Source organism: Fundulus heteroclitus, unplaced genomic scaffold, assembly GCF_011125445.2.
Source record: "Fundulus heteroclitus isolate FHET01 unplaced genomic scaffold, MU-UCD_Fhet_4.1 scaffold_568, whole genome shotgun sequence".
Lineage (NCBI taxonomy): Eukaryota > Metazoa > Chordata > Actinopteri > Cyprinodontiformes > Fundulidae > Fundulus > Fundulus heteroclitus.
In genome coordinates this window covers 54434-69163 of record NW_023396998.1, presented here as the reverse complement: position 1 = coordinate 69163, position 14730 = coordinate 54434, and the positions used below count along the sequence as shown (strand labels likewise).

At 39.1% G+C, this 14730-nt stretch overlaps 1 long non-coding RNA gene across 1 annotated transcript in view; it reads right to left on the bottom strand.

Moving 5' to 3' along the window:
- Positions 1 to 1375: 1375 nt before the first annotated feature.
- Positions 1376 to 14730, bottom strand: part of LOC118561135 — a 57347-nt gene continuing 43992 nt past the window's right edge. The window contains exon 3 of the long non-coding RNA XR_004929790.1: positions 1376 to 1575. This is a non-coding gene — a long non-coding RNA (uncharacterized LOC118561135). The remainder of the gene's footprint in view (positions 1576 to 14730) is intronic.

The window sequence follows — 14730 nt, the reverse complement described above, 5'->3', positions numbered from 1 at the left end:
TTGGGTGCATTATATGGTAGAAAATGGTATTTCAGGTGCCATGGATGCGAATCCTGCATTCCAGAAATATTTCTGGCCTGTAGGAGGACTTCCACTGTTCTCGATGGCTTTACTCGATGCATATTTTTAGAGGCTGATGCTGAAGCTCACAATGAAAGTAAAAAGTCTCATCTCATTGATTTGCCTTCAGGCAAGGCACGTAGACCCAAGCTGGCCACTGAGGTGTGCTTTGTTGTTTACAGTGTGGTCGTTTGCATGGGTCTCAGTGAATGTGGCTCTAGAGTTGAAGCACTTTGATTGCAAAATTCAAAGTTCAGCTCATTTAAAGTCCAAAGCTTCTGGTTGTCCTGGCAACAGATTTTTCCACCTGAGCTTAGAATCTCGGTTCCTCCTCCAGAGTTACAATGGCCTTCATGGTTGCTCTTCTGGTTAATAATATCTTTGTGATTTATGAAAAAACACAAAATATTCCTGGTTACAACCTGCATTATTAGTTATTGTTTGCTTCCCTTTATAAGCTAAAAATAAATTGCAATAAAATTTATTTAAGGTTGTAGTTGTAATACGACAATATGATGCTTAAAGGGCCAGACTGTACATTTCCTGCAATTATCCCAGTTCAGAAGGTGTCGGTTGAAATCCATAAGCAGCAGCAGCTGGAGTTGGGGTGCGTTCAGGTTGCCTATGCGCAAAAAGTCTCATTGCATGCTATGTGATGCTAAACAGGGCAAATGAATTCAAAAATCATCACGCTCCAGCTTTAATGCTTTGCGACACTTGCAGGAAGCTGAAGCCGCTCTGATTTCCCAAGACAAATCTACAGGAGAGCTCTGCCTGATAAAACACATTATAAACAGAGTTATAAGGTGTCCTTGTAAGCAAAATGCCGAGTTTGTTTGGGGAAGAGAGGCACGTAGAGTCACTAAGCATCAAGAGAAACTGGGAACATAATGACAAAAAAAGCTATTTTGTAACTAAATGAGCCTTGGTAAGAAGGAAGAAATGATTTAGTAAAATGTTTAAAAACAGTTTTCACGACACTTTATTTATTGGACACGCTGAACAGTACAAAATTACACAGCTCATTCTTATTTTCCACATGTTACGATTACATGATGTGGGGTAACTATGATAACAGTAATCAAACCGGTCCTGGAGGAAAATGAGGACATGTTCCATAAGCAGGTTGGAAATATGAGTTTGTGCCGATCGCAACGAGGGGAGCCACACCGCAAAGAAACACACAATCAAGAGGGTAAGGATTCATTAAGCGCACAACAGAAATTTAAAATTTGTCTCTGATAGTTTTAATTTCAGCATTTAAAAACAGCTTTTTAAAGAATCAGTAATCTACTGTAGCTTAGTGAGAAGAGTAGTTACTTCTTCTCTCCATTTAAAGAATGAATCCATTCCAGTTTGTCCCACAGGACGGAGGCCCGGCTTCAGGCTCAGGACCTGCAGGATTTAACGGCTCAAGAAGACTTTAAGAGAACCGCCAGATGAAGTGGCGAAGGTAGCAGGAGAGGAGCACAGTGGCGCTCTGCTTTGGCTGGAAATGGGCCCTATAAGCGAGTCCTGGAGAAGAGACGGAACATGAATGGACGGTTTGATGATTTTCACATTCAGTTCAGCTAAAAAGATGATATCCAGCTTTATTCCAACAGGGGGTGCAACATCCGCAACAGCTACATACAGCACTGCTGCTCATATAATCATACCTAATGTCTGGATGCTGTTAGCATCGTAACCAAAGTCAAATTCCTCATGTAGAAACCTATTTTTAAAGACATCAATCTTAACAACCTACAGTTAGACACCCCTGGCAGGTTTGAATGTATAATGATTGTTATCCAACCAAGAAGTTTGTTTCTGACAGGATATGAGATAAGCATCTCTCAAGAGATACAACCATTTTAAATATCAGTTTTAGAAAAAAAAAAAAAAAAGAAATGCCATAATTATCTGATTAGGAGCTATAGTGAACAGGATGTTTAACATCTGCATTGATTAACGCTGAAGCGGTTATTTCTTCAATGAATGGAGATTTGTAAAAAAAAAAAAAAAAAAAAGTTTCTGTTTTGCGAAATATTCTGTTTAGAAGAAAAAAAAAAAGGCAGATTTTTCCCAACTCCAGTTCTTAAAGAAGTCAAACCTGGACTGAATCGTCTTCACCGGTTACTAAAAGTTAAATGTACTGAATTTATACAGCTGACTGCTCAAAGACCTACATTTACCCAATCACACTCACTAACACACACGGATGCATACATCTGTAGGCAGCTTGAGGTTAAGTGCCTTGCCCAGGGGCACATCGACATGGGATATAAGGAAGCTGTAGTCAAACCAACCTACTTTCTCTCAAGACAACATCCTTTACCTCAGGGTTGTTGAAAACTCGATTTATCCTCAGGTCTGCACTCATTATATTAATAGATTTGCACAGCTGATTTATTAGAAAAACACAGTCTTATATTTCCACTTCACATATAAACTGAGACAGCGTACACCAGCGCAGACATCGATAGGCAAAGCCTCCTCTTTTAATGAAGTCTTTCCCTCCTTCAGAGCTTCATGTACATACCCTTCGTACTCGGGAGTCAAAAATGGATGAAAGCCAAAAGCACTTGTTAAACTAATTTCACAATTACTTTTCTGCAGACAGAGCCGCTCCGCTCGAGAAAACCTTAAAAGCAACACGAGCCGAGAGTGTTTACTTGTGTGTTTCACTTCACGTCCTCCCAACAGCGTTGATCAAATGAGCCGTGTTTTCATAACTCTTATGCAACGGTCTGATGAACATCCCGCCGCATGCAGAACTTTAAAAAATAATAAAAAAATGCAGCTTTACATAAACCCGATATGCAACCTCCATACAAAAAAGGCTGATTTAAAAAGAGGTCTCATGGCTATACCCACTTTATGATAAAACATCTACTATTTTTTAACCTGCATGAAGGCAGAAAAATGTGCTTTTTGACACTTATTTAGGAGCCAGTGATCTGTGCTGAAGCATAAAAGTCTGAAGTTAAATGGCAGAGGACAAGAGGTGAAGCTAAAACGGTTTGACATTAGACTTGAAAGGAGCATAATGGCATGCTGAAATAAAATAAAAAAATAAATAAACAATGCACCGCAGGAGGAAGGAGCAATACATTTTAAGGAGTCAGAACCGTGACTGATTGCAAAGTTGGTATTTTCCAACAAAAGCAGCGCCTCTTAAATATGTCATTCTATCAATTAGGTTTAAAGCAACCGCCATTTATCATTCTAATACATTGGCATCAGTATTTACAGGTGCTGATTTCAGTCTAGTTTTCAGATGTTTGAAAATGAAATTAACATAAAAAAAATATTAAGTTAAAATGCTATTAAAAGCCCACGCTACATACAAACAGGAAGGCAGGGAAAGCGGTAAAATTCAACCAAACATCCACAAAGTTACATTTTGCTTTATTTGGGACTATATAACTGCATAAATGTCTCATTAATGTCAATTAGTTTGAGACATTTTTGCGTTTTAACACTTGAAACCATGAATTTACAGCCAATAATGATGCTTCTGCTATTAGATCCTTTGCTGTCTCTCTTTATTATGACTACATCCACTGGACAGAAAGCCTAAATGCACAATAACTCAATCACATTGCTAAAAGACAACAGAAGGAACAGTTCTAATTAATCTATTTAATGTCACTTGAACTAAAACCACTTTGGACAGCTATGAGCCGATTTAGCCGCTGATTTGGGTCACGGTGAGGTATTTTACACTCACTGCATCATCACCACTTGTTCCGTCTCTGTAATACGACGTGCAGCTCTATCACGGTCCATTTTAACCACTTAGATCATGCAGCAAGTTGTCAGAGATACAAAAAATATAAAAAATAAAGAAGATTTGTAGCTTTATCTGAGATCACCACCCTGCCGTTAAATGGGGGAGATGAACTCCATCTACTTTTCTCACAGAGGCACAACCAACTTGGCGTTTTGATGGACCGTTTCCTCATTGATGCCGTAGCATCAACCCCAAATGACCGGAAAGGATCAGAGGAGCATATCAGTGTTTTTCTGAGCCGAAGATTAATGAGAAGCTGATGGATGGGAGAAGAGGTGAGGACAGGTAAGGTCACCCTGGATTGTTTGACGCCATCCCTGAGGTGAAGGCACAAACAGTTTGCAGATGAAGCTTTTCCTCTCGTCGTTGCTTCTGAAAAGCCTGATTTCACTTCAGAACAAACATTAGAGCAGAGTTTAAAGCATTTGATGCAAGACTTCCCGGGCCACTTCCTTTTTCCCTTCATGCACGTCCATCACGGAGCAGAAATCTGCCTCTGTCTTTAAAAGGGTTTAGATGGGCCACATTTAATAACCAGCTGGTCTGTGCAAATTCTCAGTCATCTGTACTGAGCCAAAGTTTGCAATGACCGGCTTCTCCATTTTTCCTGATCATTCAGATTCCTGTTTCTTTCTCGTCCCCTTCCCTGGTTTCCGTTCTCCAATTCTCACTTGGGCTGCGTGCGCCTTTCCCTGGTGATGGAAATGGAGCCTCACCACACCTGTACGAACATCTGTCTGAAAACATCGATATCATGGATCGCAACAGACATTCTGAAGGACTTAAGAACCCATACTGTTAATGATAAAACACTTAACAGACCAATTAACCAATTAAGATGTGATTAATTCCTATTATTTATTAAAATCATTGCAACTTTAAACCCCTCAGGCCTGTATGCTTTGCATCAGTTCGGCTACAGCGCACTACACTGGAAAAACGGAACTAAAAATAAGTAATATGTTCTTCAAATGAGTGTATCTGTCCTTGATTTGAGCAGGTATATAAGATGATTTGCCAATGGAATAAGATTTTTGCACTTAAAATAGGAACAACTCATCTCCATCATCTTATTTCAAGCGCAGGATGTCTAATTATATTATTTTAGGGGTCAAAATTCTAATTCCATTGGCAGATAATATTATTTTACCTGCTCAAATCTAGGACAAAAACACAAATTTTAAGAACATTTTACTTATTTTTAGATCAGTTTTTGCAGTGTACAGAAATATAGATGATGACAGGGGAAGAAAAAAAACAGATTTTTGCCAAACCTTCCGTTAAGTAGCTACATTCACCTTATCTGCCTTTACTGCCATGTTTCCTGGGTTTATACATAACCGCTGTCTTTTGTGGCTCATTAGAAATAAACAGGCTTTGCAGATCTCCTGTAGTATCTTATTTTAGTTAACTTTAACTTAGCTCGACAGGGAAGCTCCAACACTGTACATTTGGCAGCGCCGCCTGACAAATTATCCTTCACATCATCATCATCGTCATACAGATGCAGCTAGAAGCTAGCAGAAATGGCTGCCACAGGTTTCAGTCACTTTCCGGACGCTTTGCCTGTGACTGTAGCTCAGGTGAAACATCCTCTGCCGTTGGGTGGGGGAACCTCTACGTCTACATCGCTGCTCCTTCTGACAGCAACACAAGCAGCAGAACGGTTCCCAACAATTTCCACATCTTCAGCTTCCGTCCATCTTCTCTTATTTTACTGCTCACCATTACTCTGACTAGAAATGACTCCCTCTTCTTTTATAGTTTTTTTTTATTGCTTCAGCCTGAAGATAATAGCTGGGAGGAGTGTGGATGCTTCATTATGAGTCAAAGCTGCTGTTTGCTGGTGTCCGGCAGAAGGAAACAGACACAGGTATCAGCTCTCTGCTTCAGACAGGATGCCTGTTGCTGTAACTTTAACTCTGAGTCTAAATTTTCATTTTACCGCCAGGATTACCCCGTTTTCTGTGGGAAAGTCTGGCCAGATCCTCCTACACTGAGGAAACGAGAACACCAATGAACCGTACTGAAACCTTTCGTCATCCCGTCTCAGAGAGGAGACAGAAAACACAAGGGGAAATAAGCAAGCATGCATACACAAATTATTGCGTTTATTTTAATTAATCGTGTCAATAAAATTTGCCGTGCAATTAATTGATTGTCGGGACAGGTCTAGAGCTACATTTAATCCATCATCTGAACATAGACAGGAAATGGAAAAGCTGTAAACCTACCAAAGATAAGGTTGTCTGTCTAAGCTGAAAGGCCAAGAAAGGAGCGCACTCTATGTAACTCTGAAGGAGCTACACAGCTACCCAGCTCAGGTGGGAGAACTTGTCCACAGAACTACAATCAGCCATTGACTCCACAAATTATGTCTTTATGAGTGGCGAAAAGAAAACCATTGTTGAGAGAAGCCCTGTAGCAGTTTGCCATATTACAATAATACAAAAGCTACTTTGGTTGCAGAGAGACCAAAAGCGCTACGTGCTGCACAAAATTACCCCCCCCCCTAATTCTGAATCTGAATTTAGACCAGCCAGTTGGTCACCAAACAATTTACTGGTGCGTCCCTACATACTGTCTTAGATTAGAACATTGTATATCCCCTTACTATTTTCAGCTATGTGGAAATTACCAAACATCTTATGACTGTTTTTCTATGACGTTGCTGTCAGGTAAAAACCTTGTTTCTCCATTTTCAACTTTATTTATCAATGATCTATCCATGGTTTTATCGATAAACGTCCATAGAAAAGTATCAAAAACAGCATGTGTCTTCAAACAAACCATAAGAATTTACATTTGGAAGGAAAACAACGATATACAATTGAATAATGAAGCTGTAGAGCAAATACAAGATACAACTGTACATTTGTTCCCCTAGCATGGAGTATTAGTGACAGTAAGCTACCAAATTCATTAATTTAATGTTTACGAGGTAGCAGAAGTATTATACTCATTGTTCATGGTAAATATGGTTTTTTTTCTGTGATTGCATCATCTTTCCTCATTTAAAGCCTCTTTCTGATATGAAGGATGATCCTCTTTCATGAATACAAAAGGATCTATCTGAAAATGTCCTAAAGTAAAGACTAATCAAGAATCTAATACATCAATAAACACTGCCGTACAGGAATAAATATGGATACACATGCTGATAAATAAACCAACTTAGGGTGATGTACATCTCCATACATACTGATCAGGGGTTTAAGTTCCTTTGAGGGCGAATCAAGCTTCCTTAAAAAAAAAAAGCCTTGGTTTTTTTCCACAACAGCTGATCTTTTGAGAACAAGGAGATTCAAACATGAGTCACTGTTGAGTTTCAGCCAGCAACTGCTAGAAGACAGATTCATTTAGCAGGTGCAGACGGTAAGAGACTGATATATGTATCTGTCTTTGTGGGAAAGAAGCACATGTTCGTGTTGCGCTTTGTTCAGACTGCGCTCTCCTTTTGAATTAGCTTTAGAGAGCTGAACAAAACAGAGACAGAAGATGAAGAGGAGGAACGAGAGAAAAGGAGGCATTCTGCAGAAATCCTACTCGGGTTATGGAAGTAGGGGGTGGGGTATTTATAGTTCCTGCAGTGGTGTCAGTTTACATTGATGCTCCAACCTTGAGAATCCAGGACACCTTTGAGCAGAGAATGTCTTATGATCAGAAGAAGAACAATATCAGCACTCAAACTGCTCATCAACAGGTTTTCCTGCTCCACAACTTCCACCCTGCTGCAGTTTACTTCCTGTGACCCTTCAATGGCCTCGTCCCAAAAACACAACCCCCCCAACAGCAAAACACCACGCAAACAAAACCTAAACAAGGACACAAAAACGATTCCTGTTTACATGTCATGAATCTTTATTGTCACCATGTGTTACTGTTTTAAAATTTTGGTGAGATAGACAAAGGTTTAGGATGCACACATTGAATAATTTAAGATTTAGCAGACAATTGGGTGCATCAACCTACACTGATCAGTTTTGTAGGCTAAGTTTCAGCGTCTGCATGTTTCAGTTGTGCTTCCATAGCGAATATCTGGAAGGTTAAAAAGGCATTTCACTCTGATGTTCCGCGTGGAAATGAGACGTGTAGACAACGACTGCAGCATTTATGTTTTTCCTCTGAAGTTGCACTATTCTCCTAGACTCTAGAGGGCAGCATTGTGCTGCTACTCTAAGCGCACTACACCCCACTACACTTAAAAGTAGAAAACACATTTATTTCCAACATTTTAAAGCCTCTTCCTTTCTTCCAAGAGTGAAGCCATTTCTCCCCATGAATTGTTAATTTGTTGATCACAGTCTTTATGGGCTGACTCATAAAGATGTTTATAGTCAAGAACCTTTGTCTCTTGTTCGTCCACCATGTTTACCCGTACTGGACTATCCACGCAGGAATTTTCCTTGGTGTGCAGAACGTTAGCATATGGCCCGGCGGAGGGGCGTTGTAGGCAAAATGACGTAAAAGACCGGGCTTTAGTGTGAAACCACTTCCTTATACGGTAATCACACTTCCAGAAGATAAAGCTCCAAACTCCACTGTTTGACTCCCTCTTTCTTATCCACTTCTATCGATAGAGGATCACTCCTCCAGGCAGGACATCACCTCAGCTACCAAGTGGGGGTTGATCTGAGCCTCCCTCCACTTCTTTTGTTTGGGACAGAAGGCTGTCCCACTGGTGAGGGAAAATTCTGTACTTCAAGAAGCATTCAGTTCCCTAAAAAGCTCTCAATGCCAACGGTTTGCCTGTGAAAAAAAAAAGTGAAGCCATCTTTTAGGTTGACTTTTCACCACAGTTGGGTTACGTTTCCTAAGAAGCCAGAAAAACTTCCGCTACACATTGGACTCTGGAAGCAAAGACAGTAATGTATACCCAGTAAGCAAGTGGACAAGAAGCGACCAGGTTCCTTCTTCAGAGAATGCAAAGAAGCCAAACAATCAATTCCCCAATTGACAAGAGCTGTTTTCAATGTTTTTTTTTCCTTGTATGATCAAAGCAAATTTGTATCAGAAAAAAAAAAAACAAATCCTCCAGACTGGTGAAGAAACTATTTGAGAATAGCATAGCATTAGTGCTTAGCATAACTCTGAAGGCACGTTTCGCATTCGGGTTACCAAACAGTTTTATCCAGAACTTAACCTCAAGGTACATCTTTAATTAATAGGCTGTTTTTTTGCGTGAATTTTGATTGGAGGTCTTAAAAACAACCTATTTATGTAGATTACATCCCCGGGCTGATTGTACTTTGCCAGGATTGCTGCTGGGATGTGGGAACACCTCAACAATGGAGTCTAAAACATGATTGAAAACAGTAAAATCAAACTAACACAGTATCAATCTTAGACTGTTTGAGAGAGTTTATGGTTTGAAACCCAAACACTGCCAATGTAGGTAGAGTTCTAAAGTCCTTAATTCGCGACTTAACGTCATTTATTTCAGACAGTTAAATTTTATGTCAGAACAAGTTTGCACTAATCCACAAATCTTTATTAATGAAAGCTTGTGATGCGTGCCTTGTAGGAACAGGACTCACAAACACAAAGCAGCTGCTGCTGCAGTTTGTCCGCTTCATTCAACCTATTGGTCAACAATCCTGGACTCTATGACCACTTTAATCTGTATCTCATAAACACTGAAATTTACTGGCAGAACTGTGATTAGGGCATTACTTTGTCTCTGTCTCCATGGAGACATTGAATATCCTTCCGTTAATTTTAAATTTGCACCAGCTGGGTTTAAATACTGCATTTGCAAATTTCCTAACTCCTCTCCAACATAAAACTTCACAGAAAATATGACCATATAGGAGTATAAACTAGAAGATGACAGAATACTGGGGATATCCAACTAGTTAGAAATGTTTAGCATCATCCCACCAAAAAAAGTTTTATTGCAGGTCCTACATCCCAAGCAGGGTCTTTCTGCTTTTGTGGGAATAAGTCTTTTGTCCAGATTTCTGTAGTGGAAACACACCCTGAGAGGTGTGCAAACATCCCTTTTGCTTGATTTATCGGTTTATCTTGATAGTTATTTTCTTTAGAGGCCATAGTTGTGTTAGGGCATGGCGACAAACCCTTCTGTCTGAGAAAAAAAGAGTTAATATTCCCTTTCTCTTGAACCCAGACTAGGCTCTGAAGAGAGGTCAACACATATAATCCTCCAGAGACTGTCCTGTGTACAGGATAGATGTGACATGTGGTCCCACCAGATCCGCCATCTTTTAGCCCGGTGGTTCACAAATGTTTTCTGTTGAAGGAGGAACAATTTTCAGGCTCCGTATCCCAACAAAAAGGGTAAATACAACGTTTATTGTTTGCTGTTTTAATGCATTAAAGCTGTCGTTCTGAAGATTACCCAGAATTCTTTGTAACATTGTCTATCCCATTGCTGTCTCCATGTGTCTGTCCTGTTTAGTACATTGTGTTTTCCTATTTCTAAAAACGGACACTTTCCACTAATAAACCCGCGGAGCGCCACGAGACGTTAACATTCCCCGCAGCTTCATCGACGTGGCAGCCGATCCCAACAGGCCCGCCCAAACTTTGGGATCAGCTCTGATGAGCTGATTTCAATATTCGCTGACATTTGAAAGAAATGTCATGGAGAAAACAACAACGACAGCATTGATTTGAGAGAACAAATGTTATTTGCAGCTACACTTCATCTCTCCGATAATCATTTTTAGCATCCAGACTCATTTATGCGAACCAAAAGCGGTTTGTATAAAAAACTGCAGCCAATTTAAAATCATTCACCAGAGTCCAAAAATTACGCTGTAGAGTGAATAACGTTTGTGAGACAGTTACATTTGCAGGGTGGGGAATTTTATTATGTTGAGATTAAAACATTTGGATTTTTTTTGCCAGGTGAGGAAGAGCTGAAGTGTTTGTTTTTTTTCTGACAGTTTTCCCTCCACTGTAAACCCAGTAATAGAGTTACGTTTCTGCTGTCATATACTCACTCTTCCTTAGGGATGTACTGAGAGTGTCTGTTACAGCAGCATAGGGATGAATCACGCCGGCTATTGGGTTTTAGTAGCACTTTTAGCTGGAACATCAAAACAAAGCATGAATCATTCATTTTGAAATAATCTCTAGACCAAACATGAAAAAAAAGGAAGTCCTCTGTGTGACGAAACTTGCTTTGACTCAAGTAGAAGTTGGCAGTTTTAAAGCAGGATGTGGGCTTCTAAAAGTGAGCGGTTAGCGTCCCTCTGCCTTTCAGAAGCCTGGAACATTGTCACAACATACAAATATGTTCTAAATTTACAGAAAATATGTTACATTTATTGATTAGAAAAGTATTTGTTTCTGTATTTGGTTGTCGTTTCTAGGTCACAAATTAGGGCCTTTTTCAAGCATCTTCAAGCGGAATAATATATCCAGTTATGTTCATAATAATAGCAGTGTGTAAAAGGTGAGTGAACCCCAAAATTCTTGAAATAAATTGTATTTAATTAACACAAACGCATTGGGAACAGTGCACATTCTATTTCTAAGCAACAAAATTGGAAAAAGTAATTGAATTTGACAGAAAGTCAAGAAATATAATGTTCATAGAAATAGCAGTGTTGACATCTATCTTTACAAACTCAAAAATGTACTGTATTAAATAAGAAATGCTTGAAAGTTTTAACTTTCCTGACAATTATAAACTGATATTTAGTTGGATAATTATAGTTTCTGATATCTGCTTCACATCTGTGGAACATGGAGTTGACCAATCTCTGGCACCGGTCAACAGGAATTGCAGCCCAGGACAATTGTACTACGTTCCACAATTCCTTTGCATTTCTCGATTTAGCCCCATAAACAGCATTTTCTGTCAGCCCACAAGTTTTCTATGGGATTAAAGTCACTCAATTACTTGAATTCAGTTTGTCTGGAACAATGATTTTGCTCGCTTGCTGGTGTGTTTGGGGTCATTGTCTTGTAAAAACACCCATTTCAAGGGCATTTCCTCTTCAGCATATGGCAAGATGACTTTTTCCAGTATTCTGACGTACTCAAACTGATCCCTGGTATGCTATAAATAAGACCAACACCATAATACGAGATAATATCAGGTGCTGGCACCACCATGCATCACTGTCTTGACTGTGTACTGTGGCTTGAATTCAGCGTTTGCAGGACGTCTGACAAACCGTCTGTGGCCCTTAGACCCAAAAAGAACCATCTCACTCTCATCAGTCCATAAAACACTACGCCATTTCTTTTTAGGCCAGTCAATGTGTTCTTTGGCAAGTTGTAACCCCTTCAGCACATGTAGTTTTTTTTATTTATTTTATAACAACGGGGCTTCCTGCTGGTAGCTTGGCTTCACATAGACGTCGTCTGATTGTTACAGTACTCACAGGCAATCTTAGGTCTTCTTTGATCCTCCTGGAGGATCATTGCCTGCAGCTTTTGCCGTTTTAGTTATTCTCCGATCCATTCGAATAGTTTATCTTTTTCTTCCTCACCTTTTTTGGTCCTGGCTGCCATTTTAAAACGTCTGATATCATTTTAGCTGAGCAGCCTATGATTTTCTGCACTTCTTTAAAGGTTTTCCCCTCTTATTGATTTCTTAATCAAAGAACGCTCTTCTTTTGAACAGTGTCTTGAACGACCCATTTTACTGTGTTTTTCAAGGACAAATGCACAGCCAGCATATGCAGCGTCAGTAGCCTTGATCGTTAAATAAGGGCCACCTGTTTACACCTATTTTTTTCATATAATCAATGACCTCACTAATTGAACTTGGCACTGCTATTTTTTTCAACGCGCCCCTTTCAGTAAATGGTTCAGTTTCACAGAATCAGCAGCATGCGCGTCATGCCTGTTGAGTCTGTTGGTTTTCTACACCTTCACTGAACATTCTGGAAACTTACTTGCAATGTAGAAGTTGAAATTCAAACAAAATACTGATTTATCTAGCTAGTGATGTGGGACTGCTATTATTTTGGATACAACTGTATATAAAGATAAAGTGGAATTTTATTCTCATTATATATATATATATATATATATATATATATATATATATATATATATATATATATATATATATATATATATATATAAATAACTAAAGGGATGTTCCGATCAGTTTTTATGCTGCCGATTACAATATCGATCACCTGTAAAGGCTGATCACTGCCAATCACCGATACCAATCACATAGATTGGCAGGGTTAGTATGGACAGGTTTAAGGACTTTAGAACTGGGGTGATGTGCTCTACTTTCTTAGTCTTAGTGAGGACGCGGGCAGCAGCGTTCTAGATCAGCTGCAGCTGTCTGATCCACTTTTTAGGCAGACCTGTGAAAACACGGTTGCAGTAATCAATTTGACCAAAAATAAAAGCGTAGATTAGTTTTTCAAGATCCTGTGGAGACATCAGTCCTTTAAGCCTGGAAATGTTTTTCAGGTGATAGAAAGCCAACTTTGTAATTGTTTTCAGATGCTTTTGGAGGTTCAGGTCTGAGTCCATCACTACTCCCAGATTTCGGGCCGGATTGATGGTTACTAGCTGAAGCAGCTGAAGCCATGTGCTAACTTTTGATCTCTCCTCTATTGGTCCAAAGATTATTACTTGTGTGCCAAGTTTTTCGGCAGATCCATGCATTGATTTCTTCTAAACATTTCCTCAGTGCTTGAATGGGTTCATAGTCACCTGGTGACATGGTGATGTAGAGCTGTGTGTCGTCTGCATAGTTATGGAAACTGTTGATTTTTATGATCTGAGCTAGAGGGAGCATGTAGATATAGAACGGGAGAAGATCCAGGATGGACCCTTGGGGAACCCCACATGTGATTTTTGTCGTTTCTCATGTAAAGTTACCTACTGATGCAAAAAAGTCCTTGAAGTAGAATTTAAACCAGTCGAGTGCTGTACCAGAAAGGCTGACCCAGTTTTCCAGATACTGTAACAGAATGGAGTGATCAACAGTTTTAAATGCTGAACTAAGGTCCAATAGTACCAGCACTGTGGTTCTTCCGCAATCTGCATTTCTATGGATGTCATTAAACACCTTGATAAGGGTCGTCTCTGTACTGTGGAGAGAACGGACACCTGACTGGAAAACGTCAAAGTGGCTGGTAAGAAGGTGTTTAATTGTTGAAACACAACATTTTCAATAATCCAATACCCTAGGGCTTGACAATAAGAGCAAAAATTATTTCACAATATATTTCTTAATTTTGGTCGATACAACATAATTACAATATCAATGTAAACAAAATAAAAGTCTCAGACTGCCACAATGCCCACAGCAGATGCCTGTACAAAATATAACAATTATTTTGCCATGTTAAGAAAACTCCTCTAACATTTTAGAAATATTTTCTTTAAAAAACTAAACACATAGAACTACATAAACCCCAGAACGTCAGTCAGGGACAAATACTGTGATCATAGACTATATATCGTACACTAATGTATATTGAAATACTGGAAATGTCATATCACCATTAATGAAGTTATATAGCAATATATATTGATATTTAATTATTGTACAAACACTTTAAGCAAAACTGCTTAGTCATTTCACAACAGGGGGGTGTAAAATGTTCAAGCAAAAATAAACGAAAATCCTTTTTATTTACAGGACTAAAACACACAGATTTAATGTGTGGATATAAAGAGGGAAAATTATATAATACGTATACCTTTAAATATTTTCATTATCATGGCGGAAAATGTAAAACCAATATCCCATTTTAATTAATTCCTCTTCCTTTGTAAGAAAATATAGTTTGGGAAGCCAAAAATGCGTTTGAGCTGATAAAGAAATATTATAATTCAAAGTAAGAAATCGACTATAATGCCAGCATCTGTGCGCCAAAGCCGATTCCAACAGCTTTTAGGGGTTTATTGAGTCTCCTTTTCCCCTGAAATATGGGAGAAGACAC